Below are 21,066 nucleotides of genomic sequence, written 5' to 3' on the forward strand. Positions count from 1 at the left end.
AAATATGCATGCTCTCCATGGGAGAAGTTCCCCACTGGAGATAGCTTTGCTTGAATGAGCTGGACTACAGTGCAAATGCTGGGGCTTATTGTGTGGACGGTCACAGTCACAGCCATGGTTGCTGTGGTCTGAGGACACATTACTCCCTTGCCTATCTATCCTGCCTTAGTATGTACTTCCTAGGTTTGTCCAGAGGGTTATATGAATTCACAGCAATTCCAGGTGCATATAAGCTATGGTAGCTAAACTAGTGGTCTACGAAAGATGTCCACATCCCAAACTCCAGAACCTGTGAATGTTACCTTACATGGCAAAAGGGATCTAGTAGGTGTGATTAAGGATTTTGAGGCCGGGCGCGGTGGCTCAAGCCTGTAATCCCAGCACTTTGGGAGGCCGAGGCGGGCGGATCACAAGGTCAGGAGATCGAGACCACAGTGAAACCCCGTCTCTACTAAAAATACAAAAAATTAGCCGGGCGCGGTGGCGGGCGCCTGTAGTCCCAGCTACTCAGGAGGCTGAGGCAGGAGAATGGCGTGAACCCAGGAGGCGGAGCTTGCAGTGAGCCGAGATCGTGCCACTGCACTCCAGCCTGGGCAACAGCGTGAGACTCCGTCTCAAAAAAAAAAAAAAGGATTTTGAGATGGGGGCATTATCCTAGTGGACTCAATATAATTGAAAATGGAAGAGGGAAGTAGGAGGGTTAGAATCTGAGAAGGAGCTGTGACAATGAAAGCAGAGGCGAGGGTGTTTATGTGTGGTGGGGAGAGATTGATCTGAACCTGCTGCACTGCCAGCTTTGAAGACGAAAGAAGGGGCCACAAGCCAAGGAATGCAGGTGGCCTTTAGAATCTGAAAAAAGCAAGGGAATGAGCTCATTAAACACAGCCCTTCTGACACAGTGATCTCAGGAATTCTGACCTCCAGAACTGTAAGAGAATAAATTTGTGTTTTGGGCTGGGTGTGGTGGCTAACTCCTGTAATCCCAGCACTTTTAGAGGTCGAGGCGGGAGGATGGCTTGAGCCCAGGAGTTCAGGACCAGCCTGGGCAACATAGACACCCTATCTCTAAAAAAAAAAAAAAAAAAAAAAAAAAAAAAAAAAAAAAAAAAATTATTACCTGGACATGGTGGTGCATGCCTGTAATCCCAGCTACAGCTACTCAGGAGGCCAAGGCAGGAGGCTCGTTTGTGCCTGAGAGGTTGAGGCTGCAGTGAGCTATGATCATGCCACTGAATTCTAGCCTAGGCAACAGAGTCAGACCCTGTCTCAAAAAAAAAAAAAAAAAAAAAAAAAAGATGTGTTTTTAAGCCACTAAGTTTGTGGGATTCTGTTATAGCAGCCACAGGAAACTAACATAGTGTTCCTTAAATGTTAGCCACTGCCCTTAGGTAGACCCTTTAGCGTGATGTCAGGCACACGGTTGGGGCACTCAGTAAATGATAGTAACAATGAATAGAATTCACCAGGATGCCTCTACCTTTTCTGCTTGACTTTTGGCATCTTCAATATCTGAAATTTGAGGTTTGTGTTTTTAAATAAAATTCTAAATCAGAGACTTTGTTCTACCATTCAGACCTAATTTCACACTTTAATGAATGTTAATCATTTTGTTACAGAGACAGGCAGTGATGATAGGGAGCACCCCTCAGGGTGGAAGTCAGATAGCCTGGGCCCAGTCGCAGCTCTGCCTCTATCTGGCTGTGTGACTTAGGTCATCTTTCTTCCCCTCTCTGGGCTTCATTTTCACTATTTAGAAAAGGAGGGAATTAATGTAAAAATAACTGCCATTTTTTGGATAGCTATGATGTGCAATGTATACTTGAAGTTTTTTTTTTTTTTTTTTTTTTTTTTTTGAGCCTCACAAAACCTGTGCAAGTTATCACCCCCATTTTAGAGAAGTTAAGTGATTCACCCAAGGTCAGAGCATTGGTATTTGGCAGAGCTTGGATTTGAAACCAGAGCTGTTTGACTCTTTTTTTGGTGAACCCCTCTACCTTTCCCACATTTCCCTGACCTCAATGCCATCTTTAAAGGACAGATTTGACCAGGCTCAGTGACTCACCCCTGTAATTCCAACACTTTGGAAGGCTGAAGCAGGCAGATCACCTGAGGTCAGGAGTTCAAGACCAGCCTGGCCAACATGGTGAAACCCTGTCTCTACTAAAAATACAAAAATTAGCCAGGCATGGTGGCACATGTCTGTAATCCCAGCTACTCGGGAGGCTGAGGCAGGAGAATAGCTTGAACCCAGGAGGCGGAGGTTGCAGTGAGCCGAGATCGTGCCACTGCATTCCAGCCTGGGCGGCAGAGCGAGACTCCATCTCTAAATAAATAAATAAAGGATAGATTCATGTGGCTCCTGGTTTTCGCTGTAGGTTACCATGAGAACGAGGGTGGGGCTGTGAACAGCCCTAAGACCTCCCTCCAGCCCTCTGCCTTTCCACATGGGGACCCTGGAAATGGGTCCACCTTGTGTGGTCCTGAGAACCTGTGACTAAGCCCCTTAGAGGCTTCCCTCGATGATGACCCATTTCCCATCTTACCTTTTATGACATACACTACTAGTTACTTAACCAATGCCTTTACTCCCCTTCTTACTTAGTAACAGAATCCCAATTTTGTTTGAATGACAATATGCCCAGTTAAAAATACCCTTGCAGCTGGTCCTCTGACCCAGTTCTGACCAATGAGAGGAACAGGAAAATCTGGATGAGGCTTCCTTGGAATCTCTTGTCTTCCTCATACAAAGGGGTAGGGAAAGCTCATCAGGAACATGACTTCTCCTGTTTGCTTTTGCTTTTATTCCTACCTGGAATGTAGGTGAGACTTCTGGAAGTGGGGCAGCCATCTTGTGACTATGAGGGTGAGAGCCAGCTGCTCAGGATAGCAGATCAGGAAGATAAAAAGAGCTTCAACCCTTAAGGATTTATTTGAGCCTCTGTACCCGCCTGGACTGCCTACCACTGAACTTCTTGTTAGGTGAGGGGAAAAAAACTGTATCTGGTCAGACTTGTTACATACAACTCAATGTAATTTTGACTGACAAGTTCCCCAAGACAAGTCTCTTGTCTGTCCTGTAGCCCTGATATGTGGTGTTAATAAGCATCTGTGGTGACCCAAAAATAGACTTGGGGATGGAGACATTGGCTGTGGCTCTGATTCTGAACTTGCTGACCCATCACCTGTTCCATTTGTGCTCTGAACAAGAGTACTGTTAATTATCAGTCCCCTCGGCCAGCCAGAGCACAGGGGGCTGCGTCTGTGTGCTTTCAGAGAAGCTCAAATATAGCTCAGGCTCCTCCACTGCTTTTGCTGAGTGTGCAGCATCTGCAAGTCTGGCAGCCCCAGTGCAGAGTAGGGAAGCTTTTCCTGGAAGGCTAGGGTCTGAACAAGGGGCCAGAAGCCAGGGATGTCGGCAGGCCTGGCTCAAACAAACAAGATTTCCTACTTGTGAGGTGGGTGCACTACTTTCTAGTTAGTAGATAACAGAACTTGCTTTGGGTCAAATTAAGACCTAGAGGGTGCAGGGATGATGTGTTAGTTTCGTTCTTTGGTTACATGCAACAGAAGTGAACTCTGTATAACTGGATAAAAAAAGGTTTATTGGAAAAATATGGGATGGCTTACAGAATCATAGGCAAAGCTGAAAAATCTACTTGAGAACAAAAAAAAGTCATACATCCAGGAGGTCTTGATAGCAGAAACCGGCATTGGAATGACATTTGGGTTATGTACCCATTCTTCAGTTGAAGGAGGATAGGATGCCTTTACTGGAGTTTTTCTAGATGATCTTGGAGATTGGAAAGAGTGGTTTACCAGAAGTAATGGAGGTTTCTAGTACCTGAAGAATGGTGAGAAGATGTTGGTCAGTACAAATTTTTAAAAAATGTTCACTGAAGATAATACAGAGTTGGTCAGGTGCATGGGTTTTGGGATCAGACTGACCTTACTTAAAATCTTAGCTCTGCCCTTTACTGTTTGTCCTTGGTTAAGTCAATTAACCTCAGTTTCCTCACCTATGTGTGATGAGAATGAGACATGTTTAAATCCACTAGAGTGTCAGCTGTATAAGAGCAGGGATTTGTGGGTTCCTTCCTTCCACTCTTACACCCCCAGCACCTAGACAAGGGCATGGCTCATCACTGACATTAATTGAATGGATGAATAAACTTTACATTTGTCCCAGAATACTTCTTAGGTAGAAAGCTATTTTGCTGAAAATATAACGAGGTAGGTGCTTGGAGTGAAATGTGAGCATTGCTCCTGCCTCACTGCTTCACTCCGGGGAGGGTGAAGGAGATTCGGGCAGACGTTGAGAGAGAGGAACAGATGCACACGCTATAGTCTCTCTACCTGATGCACCCCCAGCAGCACGCCGGCCTGCTTACTCACAAGCACAGTCCCTGTACCCTCATACTCACAAGCTTTAGCTGAAAACAACTAGGCTCGTTGATGCAGGATGAGTCCATCCCAGAAGTCTTCAGGACTTCCAGGCACAACGTTGGCGGGTTACACTCTGCTCATAGGTTTAATGTGTTGAGAAGTCTGAAGTCACCATGCTCCTACTTTTCGTAGTGAACCATGACATCATGGCAAGTAGAATAAATTACAGCCCCAGGGAATGCATGCATTGTTAAAAAATACATACAACAGGACTTAACTGGTGGAATGAATGCACATTAATTCTTCAGTCATGTTTTCATCTACCAGTCTTGACAAGATGAAATTCTAAGTCATTTCACTCCCCAGGGCCATTGTAGAAATACAAAGCATAAAAGAAAGAGACAAACCTTGAATAGGGGTGCTGGTACCCATGATCTTTAGCCCCTCCAATAACCAGCATCTCTGCCAAGGAATTTTGGTATCCATAATCGCTAGCCCCTCCAATAATCGTCACACTCACAAGCACCACCACAGGTCACCACCACCACCACCAAGCCCCATATTGCTGGCAGTGGCAGCAACAACAGTAGCAGCACCAGCCAAAGGTGAACTGCTTCTCCACCTCATCACTTTCACCACAAAAATCAGCAGCGACATGGTTACCACCAGATAGTAAATGATACTGGGGCCCCGTCCGTGTGCCCACATTGGTTTCAAGTTAAAGAAACCAAATTTGAACTAGCTTTAATAAAAAGGGGTTTCTATTTGGCTCAAATCCATCCTTAGGAGGGACTGGGAGCTGGCCTTAGGGCTAACTGGAATAAGGAATCCAAAACTAAACAGTTTCTCTCTCCCCGCCTCTCTTTTTCCCTGCCACCTCTCGCCCTCTCTTTCTTTGTTTCTCCTTGCATCCTATGGTCTTGTCAAGAGCAGGGATAAGGGAAGGCTGTTCCAGCTACCCCAAGCCCTTTCTTCCATCTGATTGCAGAGAATAGCTGTCCAAATCGTTCAGAGGGTGGTGGGATCTTGACCTGGGGTTTCATGGATCTCTCTGATCTATGAGACAGAGATTGTGAAGAATTTGAAAAATCTTATGGATTGGAATAGTCGCAGAAGCTCATCTTCTTTCCCCATGATTGGGATTCCTGTACGTGTCTGCAGGCCTTCCTGGGAAGCAGGTGGTGTAAAGTGTGTATAAGTAGAGAGTAGGGGGAAGAGTGTGGCTTTAATGTCACAGAGATCTAGATTCAAACAGTAACTTTCCTGTGCCTGCCTGGTACATTGCCTGATAGACATTTGATGGTTAACTGGCCAAGTGGCTTTAGGCAAGTTACTTTACTTCTCTGAGTCTCCATTTCCCCATAAAATGGAGATGACCGGCATACTTAGCAGGCAGAGTTGTGATGATTTAGTCAAGCACTTGGAACATACCTGGTGCTTAGTCAACATTAGTTCCCACGCCCATTCGCTTTTGCAACAGAATTAGCTCTCTGCTGTTATGCCATTTCCAACTTGGCCAGTGGGGTAACCCCCAATCTCACCCAGGGATAGGCTAAAGGGAAATGTATCAATATTAAGAAATATTTGTATGAGACCCTAACTCTTTGCTCTGCTAGCAGTTACATAAATCTCAAAGTCATCTTCATCTTTCCCTGCCACCCTGGCTGGCCTCCACGCAATTAAACATTGATGTCGTAGCTATACTTATCTTCTCCTCCCTCTTTCAGCCAAGCCTTGGACATCAATCCTGTCTTTCAAATAAAAAATTTAACCCTCACATTTGTGGAGTTCTTCAGTATATGTAGCACTTCCAAATTCCCTTTTTTGACATACTCATTATAAGGAATTAAAGCAATATTTAAAAAGTACAAAGAATAAAGTAAAAAAGTCAAATGATCAAGGTCAACATCACCAGTGAGAAGTCATGTGGAGATCACGTGCCCTTTCATGTAATGAATGGGATGATAAGACACATCACTTCTGTGGTTTTCTTCCCCAAAGCCTAAAACCTCAGTCAAATCATGACAAAACACCAAACACGTCAAAATTCAGGGACATTCTAAAAGTATCTGACCACCACTTTTCAAAAGTGTCAAGGTTTTGAAAGGAAAGGAAAAACCAAGAAACTGTCATAGGCCAGAGGAGACAAAGGAGATGTGATACCTAAACGCAATGTGGTATTCTGGTTTGCAAAATAGAACACAAAAAAGACATCAGTGGAAAAATTAGAAAATCTGAATGAAGTACGCATTGTAGTTAACAGCATCATACTATAATAATTACCAAGTTAATGTCTTAATTTTTATACATGTAGCATGATTGCATAAGATGTTGACATTAGAGGAAGTTGAGTGAGGAGGAAATCAGAACTTTCTGTCCCATCTTTACAACTTTTCTGTAAATCTACAATCATTTCAAGATTAAAAGTTTAAAAACAAAAATAAAAAGCCAGAAATGAACATAATTCATATGAGATGAACACCACTCCACACATCTTTCAATGCATCGATACAGACAGGTAATCAGAAATAATTTCTAAAAATTATTTGATATTATAATACTCTTCTTAAGTTTTGAAGGGTATTTCATTTATTTTACTTGAATTTAATGGAATTTTAGAAACAAATGCAAAGAAAGAATTTATGAACTTTAGATAGCAATTTTTCCACCAAAAGAAATATATGAGCCCCTTAAAGATCCCTCCTGAAAACATTAAGAGGTTGCAGACATTGTTGTTTTTAGCCATATATATCAATTTTAGATGGTGACTACATGCAATAAAACACTGGCACTGTTATACTTTTCCATCTTTTCTCCCCTAACTTCCTGTTTTATGTTGCTACTTTTACTATGTTGTTATTTTTACTTTAATGGAGTGAATCAGTTAAAGACTGCTTTTAGGCCGGGCGTGGTGGCTCACGCCTGTAATCCCAGCACTTTGTGAGGCCAAGGTGGGCAGATCACCTGAGGTCAGGAGTTTGAGACCAGCCTGGCTAACATGGTTAAGCTCCATTTCTACTAAAAATACAAAAAATTAGCTGGGCCTGGTGGCACGTACCTGTAATCACAGCTACTCAGGAGGCTGAGGCAGGAGAATTGCTTGAACTCGGGAGTCATAGGTTGCAGTGAGCCGAGATTACACCATTGCACTCCAGCTTGGGCAACAAGATGGAAATTCCATCTCAAAAAAAAAAAAAAAAAAAAAAAAAAAAGTTTGCTTTTAGCCGTGAATTACAGAAAGCCTGAGAAGCTAGTGTCTTAAATAAACAAGTAGTGAAGAGTTAGGCAGTTGCCGTCACCATTTCAGTGCTTCAAAGATATCACGGTTGAAGGGGCTGTTAATTCTCCTGGGATTTTCCTTATGATTGCAAAACAGCTGCTGCAGCTCCAGCCATCATGTTCTTACTCCACCCAGGAAAAAGGAGAGAATGACTAAATCAGGAAAGGAAAGTTTTCTGTGAATTCCTAGTCTGTATTTCATTGACCATAACTGTGTTATATGCCACCCCTAGCTGCAACAGAAGCTAAGAAATGTGGAATTTTTTTTTTAACTAGGCACATTTGATGGCTTTAATCAAATTAGTATTTCTTAGTAAGGAAGATGGAAATAACTGATAATTCTCAGTTATTTTTCCTCATTTTATATTTAAGCCTGTTTAGTATTTACCAGCAATTTTATATACCAAAGATTTTTAAAATGTAATTTTTTTAGATCCACTAGAAACATTTAGTGAAATTTTTTTATATCCACCGGATTTTAATTTTTAGATCCATCTTTATTTTGATCCACGTCTTGGTTGGCAAGATTTTATTGTCAGGAGTGAGCTGAAGCTGGGATCTTGAGAAACACCCACAGTAACCTACCTTGTACTTCTCTAATTTCTCCACCGCCCTGGAATTACACTTGAAATGGAAAGAAAGAATCAAGGTGGCCCAAACCTAGTTCCCTTGCCCAGGCAGAAGCCGCCCCTTTAAAAGAGAGAGGAGGCAGAGATGGCTCACTGCTGCCAGAAAAAGGCTTCTGATGGACAGCCAGTGTGCTCCCTGGGGACCTGGTGTCATCACCAGTGAGCAACAAGGCATCCAACTGGCAGCTGAACAATGAATTGTTGCTGTGACCACGACGGCTCAGTGGCCAAGATGGCTACATGCAGCCTTTGCCCAGTTGAATTTTAAAGTCGGAGGCACTTATCTTAAGGGTGTTGCTTCTTGTTCATCTAAGGCTACTCAGGGACTCTCACTCACATTTACCTCCAAACAGGGCTGGCCACTGAACTTCTCTCCACCTTTCTCTGCTTCCTTGGAACCACGGTGTTGTGCCTGCAAGATCAGACTCAGGTTGGTGCCCAGCACTGGAGTCCTTGAAAAGCTCTGCCACCCCCAGGGTTCTAGGTCTGGACTACAGCCTGGCCGTCATGTGCATGTTCTCCCCCAGCCCCCAAGAATAAGATAATACAGGCTCAGGCCGGGCGCAGTGGCTCAAGCCTGTAATCCCAGCACTTTGGGAGGCTGAGACGGGCGGATCACTAGGTCAGGAGATCGAGACCATCCTGGCTAACACGGTGAAACCCCGTCTCTACTAAAAAATACAAAAAACTAGCCGGGCGAGGTGGCGGGCGCCTGTAGTCCCAGCTACTCAGGAGGCTGAGACAGGAGAATGGCCCGAACCCGGGAGGCGGAGCTTGCAGTGAGCTGAGATCCGGCCACTGCACTCCAGCCTGGGCGACAGAGCGAGACTCCGTCTCAAAAAAAAAAAAAAAAAAAAAAAAAAAAAAAAGATAATACAGGCTCATTGAAGGGATGGGGAATGCAGGGGAAGGAAAGCACAGAAGGCCAGGCATGGTGGTACGTGCCTGTAATCCTAGGTACTCAGGAGGCTGAGGCAGGATTGCTTGAGCCCAGGAGTTCGAGTCCAGCCTAGGTAACATAGCAAGCCCCCATCTTTAAAGAAAACCCCCAAAAACTAAAAAACAAAAAAATTTAAAAGCCCATACATACACAGAATAGTATAAAGAATAAAATGAAAATTACACTTAGCAACAATCACTGCTAATTTTTTTTTTTTTTTTGGCCAGGGCTTTTTCTATGCATTTATGTATTTTTAAAGTGAGATATAACTTACATAAACTTGTATAAAACACACAAATTTTAACTGTACAACTGGCTTAATTTTTGCGTATGTATACATCCATGCAACCCAGCAGGCTTTCCAATTGACAACCTCTTTCCCCTCCAACCTTGATCATGACACCCTGGTCTTTCCTATTTTTAAACTTCATAAAAATAGCACATATGCATTTTTAAAATTAAAATGGGACATAACTATTATACATCATTTTCCCCATTTGATATATCATGAACATTTCCCGGTGTCATTGTTGTTTCAGAACTTATTTTAATGACTATGTATTTTATCATATGATCCTACATGATTTATTTAATGTTCCCCAATTCTTGCACATTTAGCTTATTTCAGAATTTTTGCCATTTTAAACGGGGCTATGTAGAGCATCTTTTTTACACCCAGTGTTCCAGAGGATAGGATAACAAGGTGGTTCAGAGAATGGGTTTTGGAGTTAAAGAGATCAGGATTTGAGCATCCTGTCACTTATCAGCTACTTGAACTTAATCAACTTACACCACCTCCTTGGGACTCAGTTTCCCCACCTAAAAATGGACTTGACAATACTCCTCACATTGCATGTTGCTATAAGGGCTAAATGAGCTAAGTCTAAGTGCTTAGCATACTGTCTGCACAGAGTGAACACCCTGTAAATGTTGAGCTGCTATTATTCATCTTTGTGTTCACTTCTAATTATTTCCTTAGGAGAAATTCGTAGAAGTAGAATTGCTGGATCAAAAAGAGTGCTTGTCTTTAGAATTTTTAAATACAGTCTGCCAAATTGCCCTCCAGAAAAGCTGTGTCAACTCACACAACTACCAGCTGTGCTTGAGAATACCGTTTCACCACTCCCTCAACAATGAGTTTCGGAAGGAAGGAGGGGAAGGAAGGAAGGAAGGAGGAGGAAGGAAGGAAGGAAGGAGGAGGAAGGAAGGAAGGAAGGAAGGAAGGAGGAAGGAAGGAAGGAAGGAAGGAAGGAAGGAAGGAAGGAAGGAAGGAAGGAAGGAAGGAAGGAAGCAGAGAGGGAGGGAGGGAGGGAAGGAGAGAAGGAAGGAGAGAGGGAGGGAGGGAAGGAGGGAAGGAAGGAGAGAGGGAGGGAGGGAGGGAAGGAGGGAAGGAAGGAAAGAAGGAAGGAAGGAAGGAGAAGGGAAGGGAAGGAGGGAGAAAGGGAAGGAAGGAGGGACGGAAGGGAGGAAGGAAAGGAGAGAGGGAAGGAGGGAAGGAGGGAGGGAGGGAGGGAAGGAAGGAAGGAAGGAAAAGAAAAAAGAAACTTTGCCAATCAGACAAGGAAAAAAATACCCTTTGTTGTTTTACTTTCTAATGAGGCTGAACACTTCCTTTTTTCATATTGGCCATTTGTTTTTCTTCATTTGGAAATTTGCCTAGTCAGATCTTTTACTGTTTTTTCTTTTGGGATGTGGGCTGGTCTTTCAATAACTGGACCACTACCCAATTCAAGAAGTCTGTTCCACAGTTCCTGTGACAGGGCTCTGACCTTGGTCCCTGCCCCAAATTGTCACCTTGGTGTCTGCCTGATTTGATGGCTCATCTAGGTTTGGGCTTCTGCTCCATTCTTGCCAAGACCCCTTGCCAACCTGAGATATACAGATGCCCAGAGCAACTAAGAAATCAGTGTCACTTTTTCCTTTAAATAAATGTTTGCTCAACATTTGTTTAGAAGAGAAGCTGGGTCATGCATGAAGCAACAACTGGGAAGGAAGACCTCTTGTGACAATACTTTGCATCATCTATTACAAGCAATTCAGCTCTGGCCCCAAACTTGCATTACTGGCTTAAAGAAATTAGAGTCCTGTAGTTAAGCATAGCTGTCTTTCTAGAAGGCAGTTTAACATCATCCTCCCTTCTCCTAATACTCCAAGTATTTATTTTAAAAGTATACTTAACCCCTGAACAACACAGGTTTGAACTGTGTAGGTCTATTTATGGGCAGATTTTTTTCAATAAATATATTGAAGTGTTTTTGAAGATTTGTGACAATTTGAAAAAACCCACAGATGAAACATACCCTAGAAATATCAAGAAAAGGAAAAAGGAAATATCATATGTCATCAACGTATGAAAATATGCAAATACTTATCTATTGTTTTCATTTACTACCATAAAATATACACACATCTATTATAAAAAGTTAAAATTCATCAAAACTTACACACAAACAGATGGTGCATGGCGCCATTCACAGTTAAGAGAAATGTCAACAAATGTGAAGATGCAGTATTAACTCATAATTGCGTAAAATTAGCTATAGTTAAAAAAATAGCCAAGTGTAGTGACATATGACTATAGTCCTAACTACTCAGGAGGCAGAGGTGGGAGGATCACTAGAGCCCAGGAATTCGACTCTGCAGTGAACTATGAACACACCACTGCACTCCAGCCTGTGCAACAGAGCAAGACCCTGTCTCAAAAAAAGTACAAACAAAAAACTGTAGTACATACTGTACTACTGTAATAATTTCATAGCCACCTCCTATTGCTATTGCTGTGAGCTCAAGGGTTGCAAGTTTCCACTTAAGATGCTGTGTGCCGCTAATCATCTCTGCACGAGCAGTTCATCTCTCCAGTAAATTGCCTGTGGCAGTAAAAAGTGATCTCATAACGTTCTTAGGTATTTTTCGCTGTGTTTAGTGCAATGCCATAAACCTTGAATGACATCATGGGACCCATAACAAGTGCTACCAGTGATGCAAGAAGTACTCCCAAGAAGTGAAGAAAAATTGTGACATTATAAGAAAGAGTGGAATTGCTTGATATGTATGATAGGTTGAGGCCTGCAGCTTAGGTTGCCTGCCTTTTTCAGGCAGACAATTCATCTTGTAAATCAATAACATAAACTTATGGTTTCAATAAGTACAGTATGGTAAATATATTTTGTCTCTCATGGTTTTCTTTTTTCTTTCTTTCTTTTTTTTTTTGAATCAGGGTTTCACTCTGTTGTCTAGACAGGAGTGCAGTGGCGTGATCTCTGCTCACTGCATCCTTGACCTACCTGGGTTTAAGCGATCCTCCCATCTCAGCCTCCTATGTAGCTGGAACTACAGGCGCCCGCCACCATGCTCAGCTAATTTTTTTGTATTTTTTATAGAGACAGGGTTTTGTCACGTTGCCCAGGCTGGTCTCAAGCTCCTGGACTCAAGGGATCGGCCTGCCTCAGCCTCCCAAAGTGTTGAGATTGCAGGCATGAGCCTTGGTGCCCGGCTCATTGTCTTTTCTCTAGCTTACTATAAGAATATAGCATGTGATACATATAACATACAAAATATGTGTTAATTGACTGTCTACGTTCTCAATAAGGCTTGTGGTCAGCAGTAGGCTATTGGTAGTTAATAGGAGTTTAGGGGAAGTTAAGTTATCCTTGGATTTTCGAGTGCATGGGGGTTGGCGCCCCTAACCCCCACAAAGTACAAGAGTCAACTATATCACCTTCAAATACATATGGTGATAGCCTTGAGAAAGTCAGGTTAATATAGTTTTCTCCATGTCATTTTATTTCTAAAATTCTTTTAGAGTCCCAGAGATGCTTTAGCACCTTCTGTAGGTGCCCATCTGACTAGTGCCTTACTGGTTCTGTTTGGTTTGGGTAGGGTCTCGATTTTTGGGGTCATCTCTTGCTAAAGAAGTGATCCAGGAGGCAGTGTCATGAAGGGAAGGGTATTGAAAACTTGGCTGAGAGTCAGGCACTGTGGCTCACATCTGTAATTCCAGTACTTTGGGAGGCTTAAGCAGGAGGATCACTTGAACCCAGGAGTTCGAGACCAGCCACAGTAACATAATGAGACCCTCTTTCTAAAAAAAATAAAAAATAAAAAATAAAAAAAATTAAGTAAATTCTCCAGGAGTGATGGCTCATGCCTGTAGTCCCAGCTTCTCGGGAGGCTGAGGTGGGAGGATCCTTTGAGTCATCCAGGAATTGAAGGTTGCAGTGAGCTATGATCACACCACTGCACTCCAGCTTGGGCAACAGAGCAAGATCCTGACTTCTAAAAAAATAATAATAATTTGCTTGGCATGGTGGTTCACGCCTATAACCCCAGCACTTTGGGAGGCTGAGGCAGGCAGATCACTTGAGGTCAGGAGTTCGAGACCAGCCTGGTTAACATGGTGAAACCCCCATCTCTACTAAAAAAACAAACAGACAAACAAAAAACTAATAAAACTTGGCTGTTTTGGAAGAAGATACTATTTCCTCCTATTAAATTGGAGATTTTTTTTTTTTATTTTTTTTTTTTTTTTTTTTTTTTTTTTTTTTTTTTTTTTTTTAGTAGAGACGGGGTTTCATCGTGTTAGTCAGGATGGTCTTGATCTCCTGACCTCGTGATCCGCCCGTCTCGGCCTCCCAAAGTGCTGGGATTACAGGCTTGAGCCACCGCGCCCGGCCTGGAGATTATTTTTTAAAGGAGAAAAAAAAGAAGGTTAAGAAAATGAATTATCAGCCGGGCGCGGTGGCTCACGCCTGTAATCCCAGCACTTTGGGAGGCCGAGGCGGGCGGATCACAAGGTCAGGAGATCGAGACCACGGTGAAACCCCGTCTCTACTAAAAATACAAAAAATTAGCCGGGCGCGGTTGTGGGCGCCTGTAGTCCCAGCTACTCGGGAGGCTGAGGCAGGAGAATGGCGTGAACCCGGGAGGCGGAGCTTGCAGTGAGCCGAGATCGCGCCACTGCACTCCAGCCTGGGCTGGGCCACAGAGCGAGACTCCGTCTCAAAAAAAAAAAAAAAAAAAAGAAAATGAATTATCTAGAATTAACCAAACATGTCAGAGAAAACCTACCAAAGGAGACAAAAGAAGACCTGGGTAAATGAAGAAATGTACTGTTTGTAGACGGTAAGAAATAGCAGTGTAATGGTGTCAATTCATGTTATTAATATTTGGGGGAGAGGAATTAAATAAGCAAATAATGAAGTTTGCATGGAAGAATAAAGTTCCATGAATAGCTAAAAGAACTATTCTCAAAAAATAAGAGCAGAGATAGGGGATCACCCTACCAGATGTGGACTATAGGGGATCACCCTACCAGATGTGGACTAACGGGACAAAAGAGAAGAATCCAGAAACAGAACTGTGCATGTGGATATTTGGTATGTGATAGAATTGACAACAGAAATCAGTGAGGAAAAGACGGATTATTTTAATGGTGTTGGGGAAAATATCTGGTTGTATGGAAAAAATAAAAATAGATCCTATCTCACACCATATAAAACAAACTTCAGCTAGTTTAAGAAGCTAAAACGTTTATAGGCAAATCTTTATGACACTGGGTTAGTGAAACATTTCTTAAGTAAGACACAAAAAGTCCAAACCATAAAGAAACTGGTGGTTTTCTGTTCTATAAATGACAACACAGACAAAGCTAACAAATGATTAACAGATTAGGAAAGGTATTTACAGTATATTTTCAACAACAATCAAAGGACTTAAAATCTAAATTATATAAGAAACTCAGCAGTAAATCAGCGAGAAAAAACCTGGCAACCCAATACAAAAAATAGGCAAACTCACTCTCTGAGAAACTCAGTTGGTGAATAAACATATAAAGAGAAGCTCAACTCATTAGTAATTAAAGAAAGAAAAATTAAAATAACAATGACTTGCTGCTTTATACTCATCAGACTGGCAAAAGAAAAAAATATAAAACCAGGTGTTGGTTAGTGTGTAGGGCAATGATAATGTGTCTTGTAAATTAGTGTATCTACCCTAAAGAGTAATTTCAAAGCATTTAGTGAAACCAAATATATTTTAATCCATCATTTTTCAAATTGTAGGTCATGACCCATCACTATGTTGTAAAACCAATTTGTGAGTTGTAATTAACATTTTAAAAAGGAAGTTGAATGAAATAGAATAAAACACATCAGAATACATTTCTAGTAATAAAGATAAGGGCTATTTCATGAAACTTTTGTTTTACTTGTGATTGTGGAGATTGTGATGTAAAATGTGTTTATTATCATAGGTCACAATAAAAAAGTTTGAAAAACAATGTTATCCCTACCAACCAGCAAACCACTTCTGCATAGAAACCCTAGTAAAGATACAGGGATGAAGATATTCATTACCTAATTTTTTTTTTTTTTTTTTTTTTTTTTTTTGAGACGGAGCCTCACTCTGTCGCCCAGTCTGGAGTGCAGTGGCTTGATCTCGGCTCACTGCAAGCTCCGCCTCCTGGGTTCACGCCATTCTCCTGCCTCAGCCTCCCCAGTAGCTGGGACTACAGGCGCCCGCCACCATGCCTGGCTAATTTTTTTTTTTTTTTTTTTTTTTTTTTTTTTTTTTTTTTTTTTTTTTTTTTTTTTTTTTTGAGCCGGAGTCTCGCTCTGTAGCCCAGGCTGGAGTGCAGTGGCCGGATCTCAGCTCACTGCAAGCTCCGCCTCCCGGGTTCACGCCATTCTCCGGCCTCAGCCTCCCAAGTAGCTGGGACTACAGGCGCCCGCCACCATGCCTGGCTAATTTTTTTTTTTTTTTTTTTTTTTTGAGCCGGAATCTCGCTCTGTAGCCCAGGCTGGAGTGCAGTGGCCGGATCTCAGCTCACTGCAAGCTCCGCCTCCCGGGTTCACGCCATTCTCCGGCCTCAGCCTCCCGAGTAGCTGGGACTACAGGCGCCCGCCACCTTGTATTTGTATAAGAAATACAAAAAACAATAGTTTTTTGTATTTCTTAGTAGAGACGGGGTTTCACCGTGTTAGCCAGGATGGTCTCGATCTCCTGACCTCGTGATCCACCCGTCTCGGCCTCCCAAAGTGCTGGGATTACAGGCTTTTTTATATTTTTAGTAGAGATGGGGTTTCACCGTGTTAGCCGGGATGGTCTCGATCTCCTGACCTCGTGATCCGCCCGTCTCGGCCTCCCAAACTGCTGGGATTACAGGCGTGAGCCACCATGCCTCATTGTTTATAATAGCGAAAGGACAGCAACAAGTTGCATTAGTCTGAAAACAAATTTTAAAAATGAAGGTAAAATTTAACAGCAGTTAAAATGAATAGAGTTAAATAATTTAATACAAATCTCAAAAACAGTCTTGATCGAACTAGAAGAGGCAACAGAATAAAATATACAGTATGATAGTATTTACATGGGGTTTTTTAAATGCCCTTCCAAAGCAATATTATATATTGTTTGTGAACACATGTATATGTAAAGAAAGGTTTTAAAGGTGGCTTGTCTAAGTTCATACATTTAATAGAGTGGGTGGCTATTAATGGTGTGTAATATGGTTTTGATATTTGTCCCCTCCAAATTTCATGTCAAATTGTAGTCCTCAGTGTTGGAAGTGAGTTGTGTTTGGATCGTGGGAGCTGATCTCTCATGAATGATTTAGCACTATCTCCTTGCTGATGAGTGAGTTCATGCGAGATCTGGTTGTTTAAAAGCATGTGTCACTTCACCCCTCTCTCTCCTGCTCCCACTCTTGTCATGTGATGTGCCTGCTCCCACTTCACCTTCTGCCATAGATTGTAAGCTTCTTGAGGGCCTCCCCAGAAGTTGAGCAAATACTGGGACCATCCTTGTACAGCCTGCAGAACTGTGAGCCAATTAAACCTCTTTTATTTATAAATTACCCAGCCTTAGATATTTCTCTGTTTTTTGTTTGTTTGTTTGCTTTGCTCTTTTTGTCCAGGCTGGAGTGCAATGGCACAATCTCAGCTCATTCTTGGGTTCAAGCAATTCTCCTGCCTCAGCCTCCCAAGTAGCTTGGATTACAGGCACACTCCACCATGCCCAGCTAATTTTTGTATTTTTAGTAGAGACAGGGTTTCACCATGTTGGTCAGGCTGGTCTCAAACTCCTGACCTCAGGTGATCCACCCACCTTGGCCTCCCAAAGTGCTGGGATTACAGGCATGAGTCACCATGCCTGGCGAGTATTTCTTTATAGAAACCCAAGAATAGCCTAACACAGAAAATTTGTACTGAGGAGTGGAGCATTGCTATAAAGATACCTGAAATGTGGACACACCTTTGGAACTTGATAATGTGCAGAGGATGGAGGAGTTTGGAGGGCTCAAAAGAAGACAGGAAGATGAGGGAATGCTTGGAACTCCTTAGAGACTGGTTAAATGATTGTGACCACAATACTGATAGTGATTTGGACAGTAAAGTCCAGGCTGACTAGGTCTCAGATGGAAATGAGGAACGTATTGGGGAATGGAGTAAAGGTCATCTTGGTTACACCCTAGCAAAAAACTTGGTTGCATTGTGTTCATGTCCTAGGGATCTGTGGAACTTAAGAATGATGACTTAGGGTATCTGGTGGAAGAAATTTCTAAGCAGCAAAGCATTCAAGATATGGCCTGACTGCTTCTAACAACCTATGCTCAGATTTGGGAGCAAATAAATGACTTAAGTTGGAACTTATATTTAAAAGGGAAGCAGAGTGTAAAAGTTTGAAATATCTGCAGCCTAGCCAAGTGGTAGAAAAGAAAAGGCCATTTTCAGGGAAAGAATCCAAGCAGGCTGTGGAACAACCACTTGCTAGAGAGATTTGCATGAATAAAAGTGAGCTAGGTCCTGCTAGTCAAAACAAAGGGGAAAAGGCCTTGAAGGCATTTCAGAGATTTGTGAGGCAGCCCCTCTTATGACAGGCCAAGAGGCCTAGGAGGAAAGAATGGCTGTGCCCTGCTGCCCTGTGCCACACTGCACTATCCCAGGAGGTTGCTCCTTGCATCCCCACTGCTCCAGTTCTAGCCTCAGTTCAAGGGACCACAGGTATAGAACCAGCTGCTGCCTTGGAAAGCACAAGCCACCATAAGCTGTGGTGGCTTTCACATGATATTAAGCCTTTGGGTGCATGAAATGCAAGAGTGAGGGAGGCTTGGCAGCTTCCCCCTAGATTTCAGAGGATATGTGGAGAAGCCAGGGTGCCCAGGCAGAAGTAGGCTGCTGCAGAGTTGGAGCCCCCACAGAGAGTGTTTACCAGGGCACTGCTTAGAGGAGCTATGGGAAGGGGACCAACACCCACCAGACCCCAGAATGGTAGATTCACCACCAGCTTACACCCTATACCTGGAAAAGCCACAAGCACTCAACTCCTGTGAGAGCAGCCACATAGGCTGCAATCCACAAAGCCACAGGGGTGGCTTGCACCAGGATATACCTCTTAAACCAGGATGTGGGACATGGAGTCAAGGATTATGTTGGATCTTTAAGATTTCATGCCTGCCCTGCTGGGTTTCAGACTTGCATGGGGTCTATTACCCCTTTCTTATGGCCGATTTCTCCCTTTGGGAAAGGGAAATGGAATTCTATCTTGGGAGTAAATAACTTGTTTTACTTATAGGTGGAAGGAGATGAGTCTTGGATAAGACTCAGGACTTTGGACTTGATGTTGAAATGAATTAAGACTTTGTGGAATGGTTGTGAAGAGATGATTGTATTTTGCAATGTGAGAAGGACATGAGATTTGGGGGACCAGAAGCAGAATGATATGGTTTGGATATTGTCCCCTCAAAATCCCAGTGTTAGAGGTGGGGCCTTATTGGAGGTGTTTGGATCCTGGAGGCAGATCCCTCGTGAATGACTTAATGCCATCCCTTTGATGATGAATGAGCTCATATGAGATCTAGTTGTTTAAAAGTTTGTGGCAGCCGGGTACAGTGGCTCATGCTTGTAATTTCAGCGCTTTGGGAGGTTGAGACAGGAGAATCGCTTGAGCCCAGGAGTTCTGACCAGCCTGGGCAACATAGTGAGACCCCATCTCTACAAAAAATAAAAGCAAAATTAGCTGGGCACAGTGGCATGCATCTGTAGTCCCAGTTACTTAGGAGGCTGAGGTGGGAGGATTGCTTGAACCTAGGAAGATGAGACTGCAGTGGGCTGATATTGTACCTCTGCTCTCTAACCTGGGCAACAGAGTGAGACCCTATCTCAACAAAACAAAACAAAAAATGTGTGGTACCTTCTCCCCTCTCTCTTGCACATGCTAGTGCCATGTGACCATGCATACGCCTGCTTCACTTTCTGCCATGATTGTAAGCTTCCTGAGGCCTCACCAGAAGCCAGGCAGACATTGGTGCTATGTTTGTACAGCTTGCAGAACTGTGAGCCAATTAAACATCTTTTCTTTATAAATTACCCAGCCTCCAGTATTCCTTTATAGCAACTTAAGAATGGCCTAATGTAGTGAGGAATGGAAGGTGTAAAATTATGGTATTGCTGGGCCAGGTGCAGTGACTCATGCCTGTAATCCCAGCACTTTGAGAGGCCAAGGCAGGGGGGGATCATTTGAGGTTGGTAGTTCGAGACCAGCCTAACCAACACAGAGAAACCCCATCTCTGTTAAAAATACAAAATTAGTCAGGCATTGTGGCACATGCCTGTAATCGCAGCTACTCAGGAGGCTGAGGCAGGAGAATCGCTTGAACCCGGAAGGTGGAGTTTGCAATGAGATCGTGCCATTGCACTCCAGCCTGGGCAACAAGAGCACAACTGCATTTCGAAAGAAAGAAAGAAAAAAAAAGAAAGAAAGAAAGAAAAAAGAAAGAAAGAAAGAAAGAAAGAAAGAAAGAAAGAAAGAAAGAAAGAAGAAAGGAAGGAAGAAGGAAGGAGGAAGGAAGAAGGAAGGAAGGAAGGAGGAAGAAGGAAAAGAAGGAAGGAAAAGAAGGAAAGAAGGAAAGAAGGAGGAAGGAAAGAAGGAAAGAAGAGAAAGAAGGAAAGAAGGAAAGAAGGAAAGAAGGAAAGAAGGAAAGAAAGAAAGAAAAGGAAGGAAGGAGGGAAGGAGGGAAGGAGGGAAGGAAGGAAAGAAAATTATGGTATTGCTGATGGCAGACCATGGAAAACAGAATCACAAAGAAAATTGCTAGTTTTAGAGAATGAGGATGGGAAATAATGTCATATGCTCCTGGAGAGTGAATGTCATATGCTCCTGGAGAGTGAAGATTGGTACAATGTCGTTAGAGGAAATTTGCCAAAACTTATTAAAAGCCTTCAAACCATGCAACATTTTGACCCAGCAGTTGTCCTGCTAGTGAAGTCATGGATGTGTTTAGTAATCTAATTGCAAAAGTATTTCTTTAAACTTTAACATGACAGCAAAAAAACTGGTAACAATTTAAATGTCCAACATTAGAAATTAGTTAAATTATGTCACCTGTTGTTCAGAAACTTAAAATGATGAGATGGAGGTATATTTATTGCTGTGAGAAGATGTTTATGATAGAAAGCTAAGTGGAAAAACAAACAAAACACAGGCCATAAAAGCACTTACAGTATAATCCCATTAGAAATATTCATATATCATGTATGGTCCAAAAACACATCAGGTTTAAAAGTGGTTATTTCTGGGTGGTATGATTAAGGTGATTTCAATTTTTCAATTTCACTCGGCCTCCCAAAGTGCTGAGATTACAGGTGTGAGCCACCGTACCCACATGATTCCATATGAATTCAGTAGCAAGGATAAGGTTTTATGCTTATTGATTCCTAGGTCAGAGCACATGGCCCTCCCAGGGCAAAAGAGGTGTTGGGTACAGGTTGGGGATGAGTGGGAAAGGTCCTTAAACTAGGGTTACTTCTGAGGGGCCAGATCCAAGTAAGACTCTGGATG

The 21,066-nt window shown here is 42.7% G+C and overlaps 1 long non-coding RNA gene across 1 annotated transcript in view; it reads right to left on the minus strand.

Annotated features, from left to right (window-relative positions):
- Nucleotides 1–3,581: 3,581 nt before the first annotated feature.
- The window catches only part of LOC126963901 (uncharacterized), a 29,029-nt gene continuing 11,544 nt past the window's right edge, over nt 3,582–21,066 (minus strand). Inside the window, exon 4 of the long non-coding RNA XR_007729255.1 lies at nt 3,582–8,703. This is a non-coding gene — a long non-coding RNA (uncharacterized LOC126963901). The remainder of the gene's footprint in view (nt 8,704–21,066) is intronic.

This window comes from Macaca thibetana, chromosome 10, assembly GCF_024542745.1.
Source record: "Macaca thibetana thibetana isolate TM-01 chromosome 10, ASM2454274v1, whole genome shotgun sequence".
NCBI lineage: Eukaryota > Metazoa > Chordata > Mammalia > Primates > Cercopithecidae > Macaca > Macaca thibetana.